At 30.7% G+C, this 16,803-nt stretch overlaps 1 protein-coding gene across 1 annotated transcript in view; it reads right to left on the reverse strand.

Annotated features, from left to right (window-relative positions):
• Nucleotides 1-16,803, reverse strand: part of LOC129957047 (1-phosphatidylinositol 3-phosphate 5-kinase-like) — a 126,826-nt gene that overhangs the window by 37,424 nt on the left and 72,599 nt on the right. Inside the window, exon 2 of the mRNA XM_056069171.1 lies at nt 11,891-11,975. The gene's annotated coding sequence lies outside the window, so the exon portion shown is untranslated. The remainder of the gene's footprint in view (nt 1-11,890; nt 11,976-16,803) is intronic.

Consider the following 16,803-nt stretch of genomic DNA (forward strand, 5'->3'; position numbering starts at 1 on the left):
CTATCAAATTTTGAACTAAATCTAACAAAGGATTGACGTCTGTCAGTCTGTAAACGCGATAGCTCAAAGATATAATGGCTTAAATATATCAAATTTGATATAGAATTTTGTATTTACAAATGCAGTTATGTGTCAGATTTTTTTTTCTTCAATCGGTTGAGAAAAACTCGTTTAAAGCATAAATTCGATTTTCAGATGCTATTATCCGCATGCCAAGGATTAATCGCCAAATAACTCGCCAAACTTGGCACGATAAATTCAATAAAAATGCTACATTCACGTGGAAAGTTAATATTTTGTAATTATTGTACGTTAGTGCTTTGCATGGCATTCTCTGGTATAACCCCTTTATTAGTGTATGAAAAAGTTTTCGGAACTCTTTATAGACATTATATAGTTTTGCAGACACCCGCTGGTTCAAATATAGTACTGCATTTTTCAACTAAAATTACTTGAAACATAATTAAAATCCATCTGAAAATAAAACTTTCTCAACTTACTGCATGATTTTCACCAAATGATTACGTCATAAATATAAATAAATAAATAGAATTACACGACTATAACAGAAAAATATTTTTTTTTTATGAATTTAATGAACTAGCAATTTTATCAGGTTAATTATTAGTCTGTCCATCTAGATACAGACGAACAAAATAACACAAAAATACAATTAATTAGATCGATGAAAATTTGTATGAAATTTTATGAAAAAAATTTTAGATATATTTCATATTTTGGGCCAGATTTGTCGACGGATTGACTTTCCTTCGATCTAACTAACAAAACATTTGGGATCGTAAAACACTCACAATACCTTTTCATCCCAGATTTTATGATATTTCTCAGCAAATATTATTACGAAATTAGCTTCATTTAAATAATTGCATTAAAATGGGATAAATAGCAATTGATATTAAAAATAGTCAGTATAATTAACATTAAACGAAAACGAATTTAATTGCCAAAACTGGAATCAAATTAAAATGTCCCTCACAGAAATAAAATCGCAAAAGCTTTTTATAACTTTTTATAACTGATATTGTACCAGTCTGTTACTTTGTATAAGGTGCACAGAAGTGTCAGGTACATAAAAAAGCTATCAGGAACTCCGTATCAGTTTTTGGACTCGATTGATACTGACTGATTGTCGAGATCTCTTGGACGTCATTTTTTACAGTCAGATAATATTTTATAAATCTGATATAGAGTATTAGGTCGATCTAGCCTAGTTCACTGTCCTGTCTCGGTGACTCTACGAGCAAGCTTGATGTTTCTTTAAGATTATGTTATTATATAATTCATCAGCAATCAATACTAACTTTTATTCCATTGCAACAGTCACATACTATTGAAAAATCTCCACCTTCGCTTATACTAAATATATTAACAGAGCCTTTCCTCTCCTCTTCTCATTCACCCGTCAATCATAGTCAAAATCAAGTCATCTGCATACCGCCATGAATACCTCTTCCAAAGAAGTAAAATCCAAAGTTGGAATCTTATTCGAATCAGTATTAACTACCAGTCTCAGCTCAAGTACGAAAGCAGATATCCACTGACTACCTGGTTTCATAATGACAAGAAAAGGATCAGTTTCCGATAGTATCAGGTACAATCGGTATCAGGTATCAGAATCAATCTGTTCCTGAAACAGCAAAGCTTAGTATCAACACAATTGTGAGTGGTGAAGTGATCGCAAATGGAAAACATTTTAAATGTCCTTATGTATAGTGAAAGAAACAACACTCGGCTTTATATGCTAGAAGGTCTTCAACAGAAAGTTTAGATGAAATTAATTAACACTGGAAATGGAAAGGCCAAGGAATAGGAACTCCTGCTGAGAGAGCAAACCTCCTCCTCAAATATTGCCCACGGAACTTTGGTTAGTTGAGGGCCAGGATTCGTGCATTTAGAATTCAGAAGGTAGGTTGCCAACTTCTGAGTCAATTTAATTGCTCGAGTATCAATAAACAAACAAACAAAAAGGGTTACCCCCCCCTCTTCCAATATAGGATCGTAAACAGAATAAAGAAGATATAATAAATAATAAAGAAGTCAAACAAAAATGCAACATTTGGCAACTTATACATATATATTCTTTTTTTTTTTTTTGAAGCACAATCATTTTGAATCATATAATGAATATTGAAACCTTTTTTTTTAATATAATCATCAACATGAATACATCTCTCTCTCTCTCTCTTTCTATATATATATATATATATATATATATATATATATATATATATATATTAACAAACTCATACATAACGCAGAACCAGACTGAATTTGTTAATGTGCAAGTTGTTGTAATTTGTTGACATGTTCTGATTGTTTCGTTTGTATAGAAAGCACCATTTATATGTATTTCATTGGACTGATGTAAAACGGCGGATAAATTATAAGACTATAGTCGAAATTTCAATATACACTTTGATTTTTGTAATTCAAATGTAAAGCTACTGCAACAAATTCATTTTAAATTAAAGCTTTTAGTTTTTAAGACTATTACTGGTATATTACTATATAATATTGAATTAGACAAATATTAGAATTAAAATTAAATACTTATCTCAAAATTGAAAGAAAAAAAACTATATTGCATGTCTGGTGTAATTAGTGTATATTTTATTCAATATAATTTATTCACGTTTAGGCAAACATTCTCTAATATTTTTGACCATTGCATTTTTGTTATTTCTGTATTTGATCAAATTCTTTTATCCTCATCTTTCAAAGAAAGTATTCTATGCTTTCAGAGTATTTTTTGTTTTTAAAAAACAAATAAAATAACAAAAGAAAAATGAGACAAGGGGTAAAAAAAGAAGAGATAAGAAAATGAATGAAAGGGAGGGAGTAAAAAAGGAAGAAAAAAAAAGAAAAGAAAAGAAAAAAAGAAAGAAAGGAAAGGAAGAAAAGAAGAAAGAAAGAAAAGGAAGAAAAAAAGAAAGAAAGAAAGAAAAATGCGAGTACTGAAAAGTACAGAAATTCGAGAACAGCGTGTTTACAAGACGATAAGAAAAAGTTTTCCCCTTAGTAAGAATGTAGAAATAAGCAAAAAAAGAAAATTTATAGACGCATAAAATTTACAAATTTAGAATGGAGGTAGGAGACGCATATCCGATGGTTTTTGGGGTACAATATATTATATTATGCAGTGGTTACGATGAATCTGAAGCGTCGTATAAGTAAGAAACATATACAAGAGTATATACTTTACTGTATTTAAAAAAACGTTTTTCTTATTAAATTATTGAATTTAGAAAATGTTACAACAATTTCTAAATGGACTAATATTAACTCAATTATATTAATACCCCCTTTTTTCAAAAAACGGGATAATTTTTTTTTTTGGATTGATCTAATAATTTTGAAGCGTGATCAGATGACGACGCCGACACCTGAAGTGGTACTCTCCTTTGCAAAAATTGCTCAACACATGAGAGGAAGAAAGTTTCATTCTCGCAAGATTTAATGTGCAACAGATACATATAATTCAATGGATCTTCCTAGGATTAAGGTCTCAAATCTGTGATTTTTTAATTACAAAACGGACTCATCTTCTAGAATTCAGCCTGATTAGTATTCGATTCGAAAAATGAGGCGAATTAACTCCCCAGTGACAGCTGTGATGTTTCCATTTCAGTACTAAGAAGACCTTAATCCAATACCAAATGTCCTTAATTGGTTTTTTAAACGAATCGGGAAAGAGAGCGCGTCTGATATTTTGAATGAATTATTTTATTCCCCAGGCTATAACTGCAACCGAGATTACGAAAAAAAGAATCGTTTGATTTGACTTTTTCCAAACCTTCGATTTTCAACAACCTCTTCTCCTCCCGTTAGTGGAGCAAGGTCAAACAGCTAACGGCGTTACCCCCTCCCCTACCACCCATTCCTTCTCTAACTGGACAAGAGAAAAAAAAATCGTTTGGAACTTCATTCATTCTTTACTTGTTTTTATTCACAAACTGGCCTTTTTTAAAGACCCTGACCGCGAAACATGTTTATCAACAGGTGGAATGAGACTTCATTAATAGGGCTGGACGCTTAGCTACTGTCCCACAGCTCTGAGGTACGCCGAGGCCTGCTTTAAATGTTTCAAAATTAATGTCTTCGATTAATTCTCATGACCTGCGGTTGCTTTCTCGTTTTAAGTAAGTGTAAGAGCACTGAACCCGAATTTTCGAATGCCACTAAACGAATTCATTGGGGTCACTAGGGCTAACTCAGCTAAATGGTAAACACCTTTTCGGAATTTAGTTTGTTGTTTGGTTGATTTCATTTTTATTGCACAAAAATGAAAAAGATGACAGTCAGTATTTAGAATAAGACCTTTTAGAATTTCAAGAAATTTCACATTCAGAGACATTAAATTTTGTTATTAAAACTGAAGATGCTTTTATTCGATGCAATAAATTTGGACTCAATCAAAAATTGGAATTCAGAGAAACAGAATCTAATGATCGGAAGTGGTCTCCCAAAACTTTCTCGCATAACTCTCTAATAAAGGTTTTATCCTAGAGCAAGCCTTATAAGTCGGCGTCCTGGCATAGGGGTAGCGCGTCTTTCCCGTGATCTGGGTGTCCTGGGTTCGAGTGCCGGTTTGGACATGATTGTTGTTCTATCTGTGAGATGCGTGAATGTGCCCTCCTGTAAAAAGGGGTTGTGCAAACGAATTAGTGATGCGTGTGTAGCTAAGTCGTACTCTTGGCTATAAAAACAAGAGACGCTCCCCTACCGGCTTAAAATCACTGTCTTTGTAACAGCGGTCTTGTCCATGGCAAGTGCCATAAGAAACAACAACGCCTTGTTAAGCGTTAGACTACAATAGTTACGAAGTATTAACTTTTGGCGTGACTTTAGCATTTTTACTGAATCTATCGCATCATACTTGGCGAGATATTTGGCGATCAATCCTTGGCTTACGGTTAATAGTATGCGAAAATCGAATTTGTGTTTTAGACGAGTTTTTCCTAAAGGATTTTCGAAAAACTACATTTGTGATCACAAAATCCCAAATCAAATTTGATATATTTAAGTCATAACGTCTTTGAGTTGTCATGTTTGCATGTTTCTAAAAGTACAGACCGACAGACGGTTAATCCCTTGTTGTATTTGGCTCAAAATTTGGCAGGTGTCTACACTGTAGATGTTAAGCATGTGCGCCAAATTTTATCCATCTCGCTCTCTTTGTTTTGCAGTTATCTTGTTCAATTATATTTGAACAGCCGGATAGAGAGACCTCCTCTGAGCGAATTTTACTCAAAATATGACAGAAATTTTGGTGAGTGAATTAGAATTATCAGTTTTTATCTGTGACACACCTTCGAAACTAGTCTTATAGACACTGAAATAAAATGATGACCTCAGAACTAGTAAAAAAACATAGAAAGAGATTCAACAAAAAACTTTTAATTTTGAAAAAAATGCTTTAACAAACCAGCGGGAATGGTTTCCCCAAAACTTTCTTGTATAATCTATACTTATATAAAGCTCAATGTGTGTGTGTATGTTGCTGCTCTACAGACCAGACCAGACCGTTCGACCTACAGCTACCAAATTTGGCACATGCATACTTTCGAGATCGGGAATGTGCACCTGGGTCCCATTTTTTTGAATTTTCAATTAGAATTTTAATTATTAATTAAGAACTAACTTTCCCGCCAAAAAAACCTTTTCATTTCCTCACCGCCAAATGATTAAGGCTCCAGTTTTTTTTCCCACGCTAAAGAGGATAGGCTTAAGAAATTTTTGGCAGATTATTTCAAAGGATGCTGTTTATTTTCTTAAAGTTTGATGCATTTAAAATTAAACATTGTTAATGAATCGATCTTTCAGATTCATTCTGAAGTACTTTTGAATTAAAATGAAACAGAATAAAGGAAATTAAAAATTTCTAATCTGCATAGCGTTACCCAAACTGGAGTAGAAAAACTCACGCATTTGCGTTACCGTTACTGGCGTTGAAAATTCACGCATGAGCATTGTATTCTGATTGTTGACAACTCTATTTTCAACGGATACGGACTTGGTTTTGAAGGTTTAACATGTTTCCGACCGATTACTTCAAACGATTCTGTTTATTTTCTTAGAGTTTGATGCATTTAAAACCAAACATTGTTAATTAATCGATCTGTTCAGGATGAATCTAAGAAAATTTTGTTGAAAACTTCTTGGGATATTATATAAATTTAAAAAAAGTATTCTTTAGTGCCCATAAGGTTTAAATACTCAGCGACTCTGTTTTCAGTACTCAGATTTTAAAAAAATGCTTCGTTTCAGTAAAAAAAAAAAAAAAAAAAAAAAAAAAATTATTATATTTATTTCAGTTTAATCATTTCCACTTTAATTTAAAGCATAAATTCTACGGGATCTAACAGAAAATGAGAGAGATACATATTACTTTATGGCTGAAGGCCTTTATAATATTATGAGTGAATTATATGACTATTAAAATTTGTTTTAAAATATTTTAATGAAGAAGCAATAAAATGGGAGTTCCATAAAATATTTAATTATTAAAATTTTAATGTGCATTAAGATTGGCGAACCGGCTGGTCGCCAAAGGCGGCTAGTCTCTAATAAAGCATAATCGTAGTTTACAATAATTTACAATAATCGTAGTTTACTCTAATTGCATAATCGTAGTTTACAATAGTCAAGAAATAGTAACCTTAAGCGTGAATATAGAATTTTTTACGAATCTATCGTGTCATTAATTCCTAGTATGTGTTTAATAGTATCCGAAAATAGAATTTCAGTTTTAATAACGTTGTTCCGAACCAACTGAAAGAAAAATTTGAAATAAAACTACGCTGGTAATCACAACATTTCATACCAAATTTCATATATTTAAGTCACTGCGCTTTTGAGTTATCGCTTTTACATGTTTCTAAAAGTACAAATCGACAGACGGTCAACCCTTTGTTGGATAGATGTCTGGACCATAAATGTAAATTCTTTATACCAAAGTTTATTTGTCTAGCTTTCTTCGTTTTGTAGTGTTGTCGCAATTATATTCGAACAAATAGACAGGCAGACATTCTCTGGTTTTATTCAAAATTTGATAGAAATCTACAAATATGGTGTAAAGATCGTATACCAAATTTCATCCGTCTAGCTCAAAGCCTTTTTTGAGTTATCTTTGTCACTGACAAATAGACGGGCATTTTCCAAAAAGGTGTATTTCCAACTCGGGGATTTCTAAAACGTGGAGAAAATCAAAAAATCTCGAGTTCGACTTTTTTGATTATTGCAATACTTTCTCTATATAACGTATACAAGAAAATAAAAAAAATATATTAAGAAAAAATGGAAAGTAAGGTGGTGATGATTTTTTTAATTATAAAATTCAGTAAAGATTTTTCTCGTTTATTTAACTATAACATATTAATTATATTGTAATTTTTTAACGAACAAACAACATAAAATATAATTCTTCCCGTGATTTGACACATTTTTCTAATTGGAACTACATGCTTATCTAACAATTTAGAAATTAGATACTGGACCACGATGAAGGTGGACATCATATATATTGTATTCAGCTGTTATTTTACATTTTCGTTACTTTTACAAAGTAATTAAATTTTTTTAATTCAGTTTTTCTTTTAGTATTTTTGTTACTTTTACGAAGTAATTCACATACATTTTATTCAGTTTTCTCTTAATATTTTTGTTACTTTTACAAAGGAATTCAAATTTTTTAATTCAGCTTTTCTTTTAGTATTTTTGTTACTTTTACAAAGTAATTCAAATATATTTTTTTTTTTCTTTTAATATTTTTGTTACTTTTACAAAGCAATTCACATATATTTGATTCTGTTTTTCTTTTAATATTTTTGTTACACTTAAAAAGTAATTCACATATATTTTATTCAGTTTTTCTTTTAATATTTTTGTTACTTTTACAAAGTAATTCAAATATGTTTGTTTCAGTTCTTCTTTTAGTATTTATGTTACTTTTACAAAGTAATTCACACACATTTTATTCAGTTTTCTCTTAATATTTTTGTCAGTTTTACAAAGGAATTCAATTTTTAAAATTCAGCTTTTCTTTTAGTATTTTTGTTACTTTTACAAAGTAATTCAAATATATTCTATTGTTTTTCTTTTAATATTTTTGTTACTTTTACAAAGTAATTCACATATATTTGATTCAGTTTTCATTTTAATATTGTTGTTACTTTTACAAAGGAATTCATTTTTTTAATTAAGTTTCCTTTTAGTATTTTTGTTACTTTTACAAAGTAATTCACATATATTTGATTCTGTTTTTCTTTTAATATTTTTGTTACTTTTGCAAAGTAATTCAGATATATTTGATTCAATTTTCCTTTTAATATTTTTGTTACTTTTACAAAGGAATTCAATTTTTTAAAATTCAGTTTTCTTTTAGTATCTTTGTTACTTTTACTAAGTAATTCACATATGTTTGTATCAGTTCTTCTTTTAGTATATTTGTTACTCTTGCAAAGTAATTCAAAAAGTTACAGCTGACCAAATCCAGGGCGCTATTCTTCTGCATAAGGTTACACCGCGGAATACAGAAATTAAGTTTCCCTTTCATTACCGAAAGCAGAACAAAGGAATCTTCCAATCGGGCCGTTGGGAAATCTCACCATCAGGCAGAATCAACCTCAAAAAAGTTCCTTTGAAGAAGACTCATTATTAAGCTGATTTTCACCGCAGCGATTCGCATCACAAGTCTCACACAAAAGAGAGACGGGAATTAGTTTACTGAAGGATGGCATCAGTTGATTGTTGTCCGCTGTCAATAGAATGGCGGCCATCTTGATTTTAGAGCAACAATATGTTCAGGAAAAAAAAAAAAAAAAAAATCTTGGAACTTTCTCCCAGCTTAAATGCTAACGAAGTTCTTTTGCATGCAGAGCGTGAACTGGGGACTTTTTCGAAGAATATTATTCAAAATTTGCCACTAACAATTGGATATGCTCTTTCTTTGAAAAATCGTGTTGAAATTTGTTATATTAAAAAAGAACAAATAAGTTCTTGTTATCCATCACGTAACTTGCTGTTTTAATTGCGTCTAAGAAACTTATGTAAGAGTACAGGATTGTATTATAATGAACATAAATTTCGAAACAATTTTAATTGGAATATTGCGGAAAAAAATGGCGGGGTATTCAAAGCAGTATTATAAATATTCAGATACATTCTCTATAACATTTCAAAATGCCGAGCAACGAACTTTCAAAATGTACAACGAACTTTTTAAAGTAACATTTAATATAAGACTCAAAGAAACCTGAAATATGAATGACAGTGGTTATAAGGACGTACGTGACATGAAATATATGCATTTTGTTTTATAGTAAACTATAGGTTTCCAAAATATTAGTAAGAATTTGTAAATATTATAATTTCATATTAGTTTTTTGATAAAACTGCTTTTTTAAATTTCGATTTGGTGTTAGCTTTTGAAATCAGTTTCTGTGTTTAATCTATACTACTATTATAAATGTGAATGTTTGGATGGATGGATGGATGGATGTTTGTTAGTTAATCAAGCCAGAACGGCTGAGCAGAATTGGATGAAATTTAGCTGAGAGATAGATTATAGTCTGGAATAGGACATAGGCTACTATTTATTCCGTTTAATTGAGTGATTAATTGTTTATTAATTAAAAACTAACTTTCCCGCCAAAAATCGCTAAATGAGTCAGGTGGTTTTTTTTTTGTTTTTTTTGTTTTTTCCCCACGACAATGAGATTAGGCTTAACATGATTTTGACTATTATTTCAAACGATTCTGTTTATTTTCTTAGTATTCGGTACATTTAAAATGAAACATTGTTAATGAATCGATCTTTCGGATTCATTCTGAAGTACTTTTGAATTAAAATAAAACAGAATAAAGGAAATTAAAAATTTATAATCTGCATAGCGTTACCCCAACTGGCGTAGAAAATTCATACATTTGTGTTGCACCAATTGGCGTTGAAAATTCACGCATGCGCAGGAGTAACAAAAGATAAAGCCATTGATTCTATAAATTCCAATCAATTTCCACGCGTACAAAGTCGCGGGTAAAAGCTAGTAATCTATATATTTAAAATTAATTAAATTAAAAATCTAGTCTTCATATGACAACCAATGTGCCCATTTCGCCGCATTTAATTTATAAGTAAATTTATAATCTCTAGATAAACGGTTAATGACTGCGTGTTTTTCTCCTTGTTACTAGAGATTAGCATATGAAGGTTCAATATAATTTGAATAATGCTGAAAGTAGATTTTAGCTACTTAATCCAATGAAAATATTCTTCATTTTCCTAATTTACACGAAAAGAAAAAGAAACAATTCATCACAAATTTTTCAAAGCTTTTGAAAAGTCAATACATGATAAATTTGAAGTACATTTGATTTGAATCAAAATATATTTGTAATGCTATCTGTAAATATGAAAGTTTATCAATACATTTACAGTCGATAACCAATTCCAGTCTATGTCATTTTTACTTTGATGTATACATAGTATAGAGAAAAAATAGTAATAGTCAAAAAATTCGAAAACGAGTTTTTGATGAATTTCCGCATTTCAGAACTCTCTGAGTTTGAAAAACATACTTTTGGAAAGTGTCCGTCTGTCTGTCTCTCTGTCTAAGACAAAGATAACTCTAAAACTCTTTCAGCTAAATGGATGAAATTTGACATGTCTTTACACCGAATTCCCAAATTTCTATCAAATTTTGAATAAAATATGTTTAAAGGAAGTCCGTCTGTCCGTCTGTTCAAATATAAGTTTACACGATAATTACAAAACGAAAAGAGATAGACAAATAAAATTCAGTACGTAGATTTAATATCTATGGTGTAGACACATACCAAATTTTGAACGAAATTCAACAAGGGGTTCAAAATTCAGTACGCAGATTTAATATCTATGGCGTAGACACCTACCAAATTTTGAACGAAATTCAACAAGGGATTCAAAATTCAGTACGCAGATTTAATATCTATGGCGTAGACACCTACCAAATTTTGAACGAAATTCAATAAGGGGTTCAAAATTCAGTACGCAGATTTAACATCTGTGGCGTAGACACCTACCAAATTTTGAACGAAATTCAACAAGGGATTCAAAATTCAGTACGCAGATTTAATATCTATGGCGTAGACACCTACCAAATTTTGAACGAAATTCAACAAGGGGTTCAAAATTCAGTACGTAGATTTAATATCTATGGCGTAGACACCTACCAAATTTTGAACGAAATTCAACAAGGGGTTCAAAATTCAGTACGCAGATTTAATATCTATGGCGTAGACACCTACCAAATTTTGAACGAAATTCAACAAGGGATTCAAAATTCAGTACGCAGATTTAATATCTATGGCGTAGACACCTACCAAATTTTGAACGAAATTCAATAAGGGGTTCAAAATTCAGTACGCAGATTTAACATCTGTGGTGAAGACACCTACCAAATCTTAAACGAAATTCAATAAGGGGTTAACTGTCTGTCGGTTTGTACTGTCAGAAACATAATGATTCAAAGACGCAATGATTTAAATATATCTAATTTAGTGTGCAATTTTGTGACTATAAGCGCAGTTTTTTGTCAAATTTTTGTTTCAATCGGTTGAGGAAAACCTGACTAAAACACAAATTCGATTTTCGAATACTATTAACCGCATGACAGGGATTAATCGCCAAATAACTCGCCAAGGACAACACGATAGATTCAGTAAAAATTCTAAATTCATTGGAAAAGTAAATATTTTGTAACTTGTACGCCAATGTAAGGTATTCTCTGGCATGATAAGTTTATTGGAGTATTCGTTCCCTTCGTTTCAGTCACCTTTTTATTGGTTTTCGAAAGAAACAATAAATCAAATAGAAAATAATATTTTATCATACCTGGGAAATCAGTTGTAACTAATTTTCACTTGCTGGTCCGCATGGATATTTAAAAACTCTAGGAAGTATGTGGCACGTTCCTCATCTAAATAAAAGATAAAAAAAAATGATTTAGGTAAACATCGAGAAGATATTTTTTTACAAATTTTATTCAATAATAAGTAAAATTAAGACAGACGTATGCATTCTGTGACAAAAATTGTTATGTTTTGGAGCTTTTTACTTTCTCCTATATGTAGTATAGAGAACAATAATCAACTGGTGATTTTGACGAATATGTCCATCTGTCTGTTTATGACAAAGATAACTCAAAAACGGTTTGAACTAGACGGTTGAAATTTGGTATATGATCTTTCCTCCAAATTAGCAAATTTCTATCGAATTTTGAATAAAATCCAGTCAGAGAAAGTTCGTCTGTCTGGCAATTCGAATATAAGTTAACAAGATAACTACAAAATGAAGAGAGCTAAATAGATAAGATTTGGTACATAGATTTAACATCTAAAACGTGTTAAATTTGGAGCCAAATCAAACAACCAGCTGATTGTCTGTCGATTTACGCTTTCAAAAATAAGCAAACGCGATAATTAAAAAAAAGCAATTACTTAAATATATCAAATTTAGTATGGGATTTGTGACTACAAGTGCAGTTTTGTGTCAAATCTTTGTTTCAATCGGTTGAGAAAAACATGTCTACAGCACAGTTTCGATTTTCGAATACTATTAACGGCATGCCAGGGATTAACAGCAAAAAAAAAAAAAAATCTCCAAGGATGGAACGATAATGTTAAATTGGCGCCAAAAGTTAATATTTCGTAACTATAGTAGCCAATGCCATGTCTGGCGTTCTCTGGCATGACAAGTTAGTTAAGAATTTAGCATCTGAAATTTCGCTTCAAAGAACAATAAGATTCTATTTTTCAACGTATATGAAACATATACCATACATTCATCGACCAACTTAAAACTTTTATTACAATGAATCTCAACTTTGTTAATTCTACACAAATACATTTATCAGAGAAAGTTTCGGAAAACCAATCCTGCTAGTTTTAAATTCATTCAAATTAATCAAAGACTATGAAATGCATCTATTGAAATATCACATAATGAACTCTACAGGGAAAAAGAAAATAAAATAACAATCTCTTTAAATTTCAACTCTCATTTCGATGTAATAAGGTTCGAATCAAAGCATGAAAATTTTGATATCACTCGAAATGTTCTTTGAGAAACGGATGATAATTTTTAAAGCTTGATTCGTCTGATTTGTTTTAGCTCATCAAGTTTCAGAATCTGCACTTGAAGCTACTTACATATAAAAATTTATAGAAACCAGAGGGATTGGTCTCCATAATACTATCTCGCATATTCAAACATGAAATTGGCGTAGAAATACCAATCTTTGGTGCAAATTTAACATTTTTATTCATGTACGTGTCATCTATGGCGAGATTTTTGGCTATCATTCCCTGAAATGCGGTTAATAGTATCCAAAATTCAAATTTATGCGTTAGAAACATTTTTCTCAATCGATTGAAAAAAAGATTTAATACAAAACGAAGTCACAAAACACCGAATTTGATATATTTAAGTCATTGCGTCTTTAAATTATCACGTTCACATATTTTTGAAAGTACAAACCGACAGTCGGACAACTCCTTGTAGAATTTGGCTCAAAATTTGATAAGAGTCGACACTATAGACGTTAAATCTGTGTACCGAATCTTATCTATCTAGCTCGCTTCATTTCGTAGTTATAGTATAAACTTATATACGAACAGACGGATTTCCTCTGAACAGATTTTACTCAAAATTTGACAGAAATTTTTAAATTTGGTGTAAAGTCCGTGCACCAAATTTAAACCACCAAGCTCAAATCGTCTTTGAGTTATTTTTGTCACGGATAGACAGACGGACATTTTTCAAAAATGTGTTTTTTTGAGCTCAGGAAGGTCTAAAACGTGAAGATATGTCAAAATCTCCATTTCGAAATTTTTGACGATTACAAAAAAAAATAAAAAGGAGAAAAAATGTCACTTAAAATCACTTAAAAAAATCACTTAAAAATCATTGTATACGAAGATGGAATTCTTGGCTCTAGCAAGAAGCTTTCAGCTGTGCCGCTAGTCTTTCAATTTTTTAGAGGACCTATTCACGTTTTTTGAAAGATGATTGCAGAAGTTTATTTTTTTATTAGGATTTTATTAGGACAGACAGTCATTTCATATGCAGCAAACGTAAGTCTTTATTATCGTGTGATTTTTCTGACGTTTTTCCTCCAAAACGGTTTATCACATGACTATATTAACAAAAAACAATAAATAACAAATCAGTATCTCTGTTGGATGACCGGGTCATTCATTTTCGCTTCTCAACATTTTCCCGGTGTTCAGATTTAATTATTTCCTCAGTGGACATCAGGTGAGATCTTGATATCGAAAACTTATTGATTAATAACTTGAAGTAGTATTTCCATAAAAAGATAATTTCAATGAAAAAAAAGGGCTGCTGGATAGGAATTTCCTGCTCCGCTTTGAACGCTTTTGGGAAAAGTTATTTTTAAAGTGAAAGCAATACTGCGTGCGTTTCCTTTTCCGTTCGGTTTCGTGTGTCCTTTTTCTAATTAATTCAGAGAGGAAATGCTTGTTGCACTGCTCATAAAGGTTAAAACGGAACAAAAAAAAATGTTTAAGGATATTCGAACTTTCGGAATTATATTCGGAATATTGGAACTTAAAACGGAACAAAAAAGAAGAAAAGGGGGGGGGGGGCATTTAAAGATATTCGAATTCTTAATCGTAACATATTAACGTTTCAGATTAGAAGTGCATATCTTAATTTTATTTTTAAATATTGATCTTAATTCTAGAGAAACTATTAAGTGCACGCAAAAAAAAAAAAAAAAAAAAAAAAAAAAAAAAAAAAAAATGCATCTAATATCGTCTCAGAGCGCATGAAGGTAAAAAAATAATAAAATTTGAACCATGGCATACTAAAACCAGGTGAATTGTCTCTCTAAAACTTTCTCGCATACTCTCTAATAAGCTAATCAGCGCAGAGATCGGCTTTCATGGCATTGGTGTAAAATAGTTACGAAATATTAACTTTTAGCATTAATTCATCATTTTCACTGAATCTATCGTGCCATCCTTGGCGAGTTATTTGGCGATGAATCCCTGGCAGGAGATGAATAGTTCCAAAAATCAAGTTTGTGTTATTGTTTTTCCAAACCGATAAAAATAAAAATTTGACACAGAATTACACTTGTAGTCAAACAATCAGATAGCATATATGATACATATGAGTCATTGCAACTTTGAATTATCGCGTTTACATGTTCCCGAAAGTACAGACAGACAGACGTCAAACTGTAGTTGAATTTGGATCATAATGTTAGACAGATGTTAGATCTATATACCGAATTTTATCTATCTAGCTGTATTTATTCTTTAGTTATAGTGTCAATTTATATTCGAACAGCCGGACTGACAAATTTTCTCTTAACACATTTTACTCAAATTTTGATTAATATCTCCAAATTTGGAGAAAAAAAATTCAGCAAAGATATATAATAAGCAATACCAAAGTATACCAAAGAGTATACCAAATTTCAACCATCTAGCCCAAAGAGTTTTTGAGTTATCTTTGTCACAGACAAACAAACAGACGGACATGTTGCAAAACTTTGCTTTTCGAAGTCAGAGAGGTCTAAACGCAAAAATTCGTCGAAATTTCGAGTTTGAGTTTTTTTAATGATTACAATTCTTTTTCTATACTATGTATACGAGAAAGTAAAAAAAAAAAAAAAAAATTAAGAATATTGTTGCAAAAGATTTTTATTAGAACATTTATTAAAATTTACTAAAAGCTTCTTTGGAAATAAAATTTATAACACTGAAAAGCTAAATTTAAAATATGAAGTGGTGAAAAATAGGATTTGGTACAATAATAAATCCAATTTATCGAAGAAAATAGTTAAAATTTGAAATTAAAAATCTAATTAAAATTTTCTAAACGTTTCTTTAACTAACGAATCGACAATCAGATGTATTCCCAAATCCGATACCAATAAGCTCGCGTGCGCGAACTGAAATTTTTGTTTATTATAATATTAGGTGGCAACGCGTACAAAAAACCCCCACTGGAATGCAATGATGCTATTGTTTTGTAAAATGGCTAGAGTAAATATTTTGTAAATATATCTATATATTAAAGTCATTCGTTTATTAACGCATATAAATTGTTTTCAGAATGGAGCTACGACTCAAGATTTAAAAGCAACCTTTTAGACTAGAAAATCTTTTCTAAATTGAAAATATATCAATCTTAATTAAAAATGGGAATCTTTATCTTCGAATTCTGTTTTTCTACTTTACTTTTGAATCGTATTTTAGCATATTTCTAAAATCTTGCTGAAAGAAGAAAGAAAAATTTATGGAAGTTAGCGGTAGAATTAAGCAATGCTATAGGTGACGGTTGATAGTTTTAAAATCATAAAATAAGTGTATGGAATTTTAAAAAGCATGGATTATGCCAAAAGAATAATTTACGGCCATAATTAATTATACAAAGAAAGAGGAAATTGCTACTGAAAAAGCACAAAAAAGAGACAAAGAATTGTTGTTGAAAAAGAGAAGCAAGAACTACAAAGAAAAAAGAAAAATAGAATTCGTTCGAGTTAAGGAATTTTAAATTACAAATTGTGATTCAGAATAGTGGCAATACAAATGAATATAATTTATTGAATACTAACACTGATTTTTCCTGAATTAGAACTAGAAATCGGTTACTCTTTTAACAATAATAATTAAATCCTGTTTAAATATTAATAAACCGATGGCTGACAACAAATAAGGCGCTCAGAAAATAAATTAAAGGCTTTAAATCAGAATCATCTTTCCAAGAGTTGA

Source organism: Argiope bruennichi, chromosome 11 (genome assembly GCF_947563725.1).
Source record: "Argiope bruennichi chromosome 11, qqArgBrue1.1, whole genome shotgun sequence".
Lineage (NCBI taxonomy): Eukaryota > Metazoa > Arthropoda > Arachnida > Araneae > Araneidae > Argiope > Argiope bruennichi.